Below are 7,500 nucleotides of genomic sequence, written 5' to 3'. Positions count from 1 at the left end.
AAATCCTAAAATTGAAAATAAGTGAAATTTCCATTTAATTAAGGGAGTGGTTTTAAATATAATATATCTACACCATGGAATATATTTAAGCTATTCAAAAATACACACCTGAGCCCTGAATGGTGTGGCTCAGTTGGTTGGGCATCATCCCGTGCACTGAACATTTGCCTGTTCCATCCTTGGTCAGGACATATACCTGGGTTGCAGCCTCAATCCCCCATCCGGAGGTAGGGGTGGGGGTTGCAGGAAGCAGTTGATTGATGTTTCACTCTTACATCAATGCTTCTCTCTCTCTCTTCCTCTCTCTCTAAACATCAATATACAAATCTTTAAAAAATATACACTTGATCTATACCAGATATATAAGTCAGAATTTTCCAGATAAATAGAACAAATATGACACTATGTGTAACAATTCTATACACACACACACACACACACACACACACACACACACACAATTGATCCTCATTATCCATGGTAGTTATTGCTATTAAGAGTCATCACAAACACTGAATTTGCAAACTCTAAACCTTTACTCCTCAAGAAAATACGCACATACACACATATCACATAGACTATATCTTAAATCCCCAAGACAATTCATCTTGATAGATTTCATTTTTTTATGTTTTACAAAGAAAAAGAAAAGTTCAAACATGTAATATGTCTTGCTGGAGGCCACCCCACTACAGATGCAAGAGTTGGTATTCAACTTCTATCCAACTGCTCCAGAGCCAGGACTTCTTGCACTTCCCTGCACCACCTAACCGTCTCCATTCTTTATTCATTTCTGTGTTAGAGCTAAAACAAGAGGCAGAGTGCAGTCTTGACCTCAGCTGGGAATATGTGAATTGGGCAACAAAGTTTTGTTGCTGTTCTGCACATGTCCACAAATAACCAAGAAAGTATGTGAATATTGTTTTTGGGTGTTAATTTAATTTTTGTTGGTAGGTGAATTCACAAATATGAAATCCAGAAATAATTAGTGTGTGTGTGTGTGTGTGTGTGTGTGTGTGTGTGTGTGTGTGAAGAGATTTATTTAAGGATTTGGCTAACTTGTTTATGGGGACTGGCGAAGATATATCCCTTAGGGCAGCCTGGCATCTTAGAAATTCAGGCAGGGATTGCAGTTTTGAGTGAGAACTTCTTCCTGAGAAATCTCAGTTTTTACTGTTTTGCTATCAAGGCCTTCAACTAGATGATATTCAGCCATATGAAGGGTAATCCTCTGTTACGTTACCTGATCGTGGATGTTAACCACATCTACAATATACTTTCAGGGCAACACCACAAGTTACTGTTTGATTAAATATCTGGGCAAGTTGACACATAAAATTAACAATTATACCAGGTGACTTGGATTTACTTTTATGAAGAGAAGGAGGAGTGGAAGAAGGAGGAGGAAGAGGAGGAAGAGGAAGAGGAGAAGGGAAAAAAATATCGCTGGAACAAAACATAGCATGATCACATATGTAAACATATGTAAAATTGTATAGATGTATTTTTAAAGCATAAAAATAGAGAAAAATCCTGGTCCAAATGAACAGTCACATGCATGCAGTAAAAGTTATAGTTAAAATATTTCTTTTTGAGAAAAGAGGAGAAAGTCACCTTATGAAACATTATATTGCAAAGCCATGGCTACTGAAATTGTGTTTCACTAGCATAAGGATAAAGAAGTTTACCAATAGAACCTCATATACATTCACACACACACACACACACACACACACACACACACACACACAAACTATATCAGAAATTGATATATTTGGAAAATAAGAGTTGTCTCACTGAGTGGAGAAAAATAAAAGCAGACAATTTACTCTCTACATAAAATAACAAAGTCCAGATTGATTAAAGATATAAATGTGAATGAAAACAGTGTAAAATAATTTTATAAATGTTAGAAGTTTGTGAACTTTGGATGTGGAATAAATATTTAATCAAAACTCACAAAAGCTTAAATTATAAAAGTAAAAATAATAGATATGACTAAAATAAATTTAAATATTCTGCTTATTCAGCATATTTAGGCAACTGATCACACTCCAGGAGATATTTGCAGTGTTTACAACAAGAAATGATTAGTATATCTAGCTTATATACTGAACTCCTGAAAATCAAGGCAAATACGGGAAACAGCAGAAAACTATTTTCTTATGAGCAAAATACTATTTTCAGAAATTGAAAACCAAATGGCTAATAAGTACATGAAGACCTGCTCTACATGACTAGGTATCAGATACATGAAAATAAAAACAAAAAATTAAATAGCTCTTTTCAGACATCATGTTTATAAAAATATAATCAAATAATACTAAATAGTAATAATATGGGGAATGAGAACCTGTTCACTGTTGGTAAAAGTATAAACTTGTGCAATCAGTATTGTGAGCAATCTAGCTGTATTGAGTGAAATCAACTTTGGGTATATCCTCCGACCCAGAAATCCCTCTTTTTAGTATATAATCAAAGGAAACACTTATCCAGTGTGTTCACAAATGTGTTCATTATAGTATAGTTTGAGGTCAGCCAGGATTGTATAATACACTATATAATAAATATATAACATATATAATAATATAATGTATAGGTAATGGAGGGTGGAGACTTATATAAATCCAACCACTGTGGCTTACTCAACTGCAGTGATTAAAATTGGAGGTAAGAAGACCCCACATGGTTCAATTGCCCTTTCCAGTCTTCTGCTCCACTACTATAGGCATGTGGCTTTGCATCTTTATAATTGCAAGATAGCTATTTACCTTCAGGAATTACCTATACAATCTAGGAAATAAGAGGATGGGCAAAGTGTAGGACAAAGGGACAAACTCGCTGAGTCACTCTCCTTTTCAAGCTGGAATATATTTTCTTCTGTAATCTACTCCCAGTAAAAAGCACTTATATTTCTTTGATCAGAAGCAAGTCATATAGACACTGCTAGATGCAAAGGATTGTGATGAGATGAATATTTTAATTGGGCACATTACCACCTAGATCAAAAAGGGAATCTATTAGTAATCAAGAAAGGGAGAAAAAATATTGAGTATGCAGTTGGCAGTGTCTTTCGCATATGAATATACATTAGATAGAAAACTTGGAGAGGGTATTAAAATGAGATGAATGATTCAATATGAGGAGAATAAGAGTGCATAAGGAATTAAAAAGAGACCATGCACAGATTTATGGTGATAGTGCATCTTGAACAGAGGAGTACTAACCAGCATGTTTCTGTTCAACAAAGCAATGATACCACAAAATAATGAAAACAACAAAACAAAGGCAAGATTATCATATTAAACAAGATATAGTTGAGGTACTGAAATATGTTTAATGTAGTTTTAATATGGACTTAGGAGTGGAGAGAAATAAAGAAAGTTAAAACAGAGCCTTGTAAACAAGATTAGGGGATTTGTAGTTTATACTAAAATCACTTGAGGATCTATTAAAAATTATTCATCTCCAGCACTGACAAATGCAAAGTTGTATAAATCTGATAGAAAGTGCAGTCAATATATAATAATTATCTAAAACAGACCTATATTTATCAGTGTGAGAATTCAGAAAAATAACCTGTTTATGTCTCATTTTCTAATCCTCTTTAAAACTTCTTCAGGTTTTACAGGGTATATGAGTAAAATTATTTGGAATTTATTATAAAACTAGAGGCCCAGTGCACAAAACCTGTGCACTGGGGTGGGCGGTCCCTCAGCCTGGCCTATGCCTGCTCGCAGTCTGGGACCCCTCAGGGGATGTCCACCTGCTGGCTTAGGCCCAATCCCTTTCAGAATCCGGGATCCCTCGCTCCTTACCGCCCACCTGCTCACTTCTTACCACTCAGCTCGCTACTTCTTAGCTGCTGTGCTCAGCAGCCATGAGCCTGGCTTCTGGCTGAGCAGCGCTCCCCCTGTGGGAGCACACTGACCACCAGGGGGCAGCTCCTTCTTTGAGCATCTGCCCCCTGGTGTTCAGTGCACATCATTGTGACCGCTCATTCTGGTCATTCCACTGTAATGGGTGCTTAGGCTTTTATTATATAGACAAGTGGCCCATTGCACGAAGATTCGCACAATAGGCCTTCCTTCCCCTGGCTGCTGGCGCTGGTTTTCCTCCAGCACCCGGGACCCAGCTTTAGTCCACAGCCGCAGCAGCGAGGCTTGGCTTCTCCTCTCTGGCTGCTCCCAGCCCCTCCTTTAAATTTCCAGCTCCTTGAGCGGAGCCCAGGCCCCCAGCCCCTCCTTGAACAGAGCCCAGGGAGGGGCCCAGGGTGGGGCTGGGGGCCTGGGTCGCCAGGGCTGGAAGCCTGTGTTTCCCCGGGGACCCTGGCTCCAAGCCCCTCCTTGAGCGGAGTCCAGGGCTGGCAGGAAGCTTGGCTTCCTCTGTCACCAGGAGCAACCCAAGCCTCCTGCTTGCTCCAATTCTCTTTTATTAGTGTAGACTAGAGGCCCGGTGCATGAAAGTCTGGCCTGCACTCTCTCTAATCAATGACCCCTCGGGGAATGTCCGACTGCTGGGTTAGGCCCGCACTTTTAACAGATGACAGCTCCATTGTTGTTTCTTTCTTTTCATGCTTAAAACTATTGGAATTTTTAGGTATTCAAAGTGTGTATACATTTTTGGGGGACACCCTGTATATCTCTAGTCAACGGTGAAAGGAACCAACAGTGGATTTGGAACCCCCAAACAGGGAATCTCGCTCACTCCCTGCATGTATCCCCACTCCACTTTCCACATTCGTGGGCAGTGGGAGAATCAACATTTTCTCTCATTACCTCAGAAAAGCACATCCTGTTACCCACTGCCCGGCAGGAGTGCACTAGGCCCCAAGCGAGCAAGGCTTAGTCAGGGCAGCCTTCGCTCATGGGTGTTGGCACCCAAAGTGCACATTCCTCCTCTGCAGTCGCCCTGACTATCCCACCATTTCACTGAGAGGATGGAACTCCTTGCCTCCTGATCTTGAACACGGACCGAAGACACCTCAGTGAGGGCCGCCCCGTGCCAACCTGGTGTGTCTGTCTGCACCTGCTCCCACCTCAGCACCTGCATTAGCCCCACAGAGGTGATCTCCTTGCTGCACTGGCATCCACAGGAACAGGGCATCACCACTCCACCCTCTCACTGTCATCTCACAAGCAACCACTTTCAGCACCCAGAACACCCAGATACTCTCCAAAGGATGTGAGCATGTTGTAGGGGATGTGCGCATGTCCTGTGGGGGATGTAGGCATGCTGGGGTTGATGGAAGTGCGGTGGAGGGGCGGGGGGAACTTGTGCGCACCTTGGTCCGGGACTGTTGCAGGTGCGTGAGGGTGACAGCACACTGGGGGACGTCCACACACCAGTGGGGGAGGAGAGGATGTGCGCACCAGACCCGCAAACCCCCATGGCATGGCCAGAAGGACATCAATCTGGCCCTTCTTGGTGCCTGTCCCTGTGATTGCGCACTTTCTGGACCAGGAGGTGGGACTTGCACAGCCATTCCTGTGCTGATAGCCTGCAGGCTCTGCTTGGTGCACTCACAGATGCCACAGCCACCATGTGGGGAGTACAGGTCCACCTCCCATGCCCAGAGGCTCTCCACGTGTGCTGTCCACAGGCCCGGAGTGGCCTGGGTTGGGCGGGACACCAGGGTGCGCTGCTCACCTGCCTGGAGTGACCAGGGCTGGGCAGAAGCCAGGCATCCTGCCTTGCCCCACCCCGGACGCTCCACGCCTGAACATGCTTCCCACCAGCCCAGTGCAGCCAGGATGGGGAGAGGCGGGATGCCTGCCCCCAGCTGCTCGGTGCCTGTGCACGTGCATGCTGCCCACAGGCCCTCCATCTTTGTTGGGTTAATTTGCATACTCACTCCTGATTGGCTGGTGAGCTTAGTGGAGGGACAGTCAATTTACATGTTTCTCTTTTATTATATAGAATAATATTGCAAGTACATGTGAATCAAACTAATATTTTACATGTGTTTGTTGTAATGTATTTGCAAGGTTTAACAATGCACGTTTAAAATTAGATATTGGTATTAGATCTACAACCTTGTGAATATACAAAAACATCAAATTGTACACAAAAGGATGAATTCTATGGTATGCAATCATTTCTTCATAAAGATACAAAAGTATATTATTAAGAGAATATATTGTATTTAATTTATGACATGGAAATCTGGTCTGAACAAATGGAGAAATGTGTATACTTGTATACAAATCTCACAAAAGAGATCATTTCAAAGCTATTTTCTATTTAAGATTTTTGCTAAAATTTTAACAATTATATGATATAATGTGATGTGAAACAAAACTCACAAATTTTGTTAAAGAAACATTTTGCAACTGTAATTATTTGTGTGTGTGCTTTTTGTTAGATGAAACAAATGAAATTTGAAATAGCTTAATGAAATGTAAAGATTGACAGTAGCTGTATGTAAGGGAATTTTGACAAAAAATTATCTGAAACTAATTTCAAATAATTTATCATGCAGAAATTAAACTTATATTAGAAAATGGTAGCATTTTTATGTCAAAAGAGTAACCCACATTTGTACTTAGATATTGCGATAACATGAATATTGCCTTAAGATGGTCTACCTGACTATGGAGTCAAAAAATAACTTAAATTGATCTAAATACCAAGTTAGATACTTTAGGTAAATACAACATATCTACTATTTGGGAAAGTAATTGAAATAATCATTGAAATATGTTTATTTACATTAGAAAACCAAACTTGCTAATAACAGAACAAAATGAACAATTTTTAGTTTGCCATATTAGGTCTTTCATTCTTTGGTCCCTGTCTAGCTCTCCAGTTTCACTTCAGTGCTTCACTTGAATTCTTATTAACTACATCCCACTGTATCAATCAAGTAATATTAAAGTACTAATTTATATCCATATGATTTTATCTTATATTTTATAATAAATTATTTTAATAAGAATCAAAATTATAAATATAGTGATAAGTATAGAGTATTTGATTCCAAAGTAGTATTGTTTAACAAAATCTATAGTTGTAGCTAGAAGTTTTTCTGACTTAATTACTCTGGATATGTAATTTTATTTGAAGACTGGCTTTCCCTAAAAAATCTACCTTGCTTTTGTTTCCTGGGAATTCTTCATAACTGCATCTATACTGGGAAAACATCAGATAATTATAGGATAACTAGAGGTGGGGTGTGTGTCCCTCAGCCCAGCCTGCACCCTCTCCAATATGGGATCCCTCTCACAATCCAGGAATGCTGCCTCCCAACCGTTCTCCTGCCTACCTGCCTGATTGCCCCCTAACCACTACCCTGCCAGCCTGATCGATGCCTAACTGTTCCCCTGCCAGCCCAATTGCCCCTAACTGCCCTCCCCTGCTGGCCCGGTCACCCCTAACTTCCCTCCCTTGCCAGCCTGGTTGCCTCCAACTGCCCTCCCCTGCAGTCCTTGTCCCTTCCAACTGCTCTCCCCTGCAGGCCAGGTCACCCCTAACTTCCCTCCCTTGCCTACCTGGTCCCCC

Source organism: Myotis brandtii, unplaced genomic scaffold (assembly GCF_000412655.1).
Source record: "Myotis brandtii unplaced genomic scaffold, ASM41265v1 scaffold497, whole genome shotgun sequence".
Classification (NCBI taxonomy): Eukaryota; Metazoa; Chordata; class Mammalia; order Chiroptera; family Vespertilionidae; genus Myotis; species Myotis brandtii.
This window is presented reverse-complemented; position numbering follows the sequence as displayed.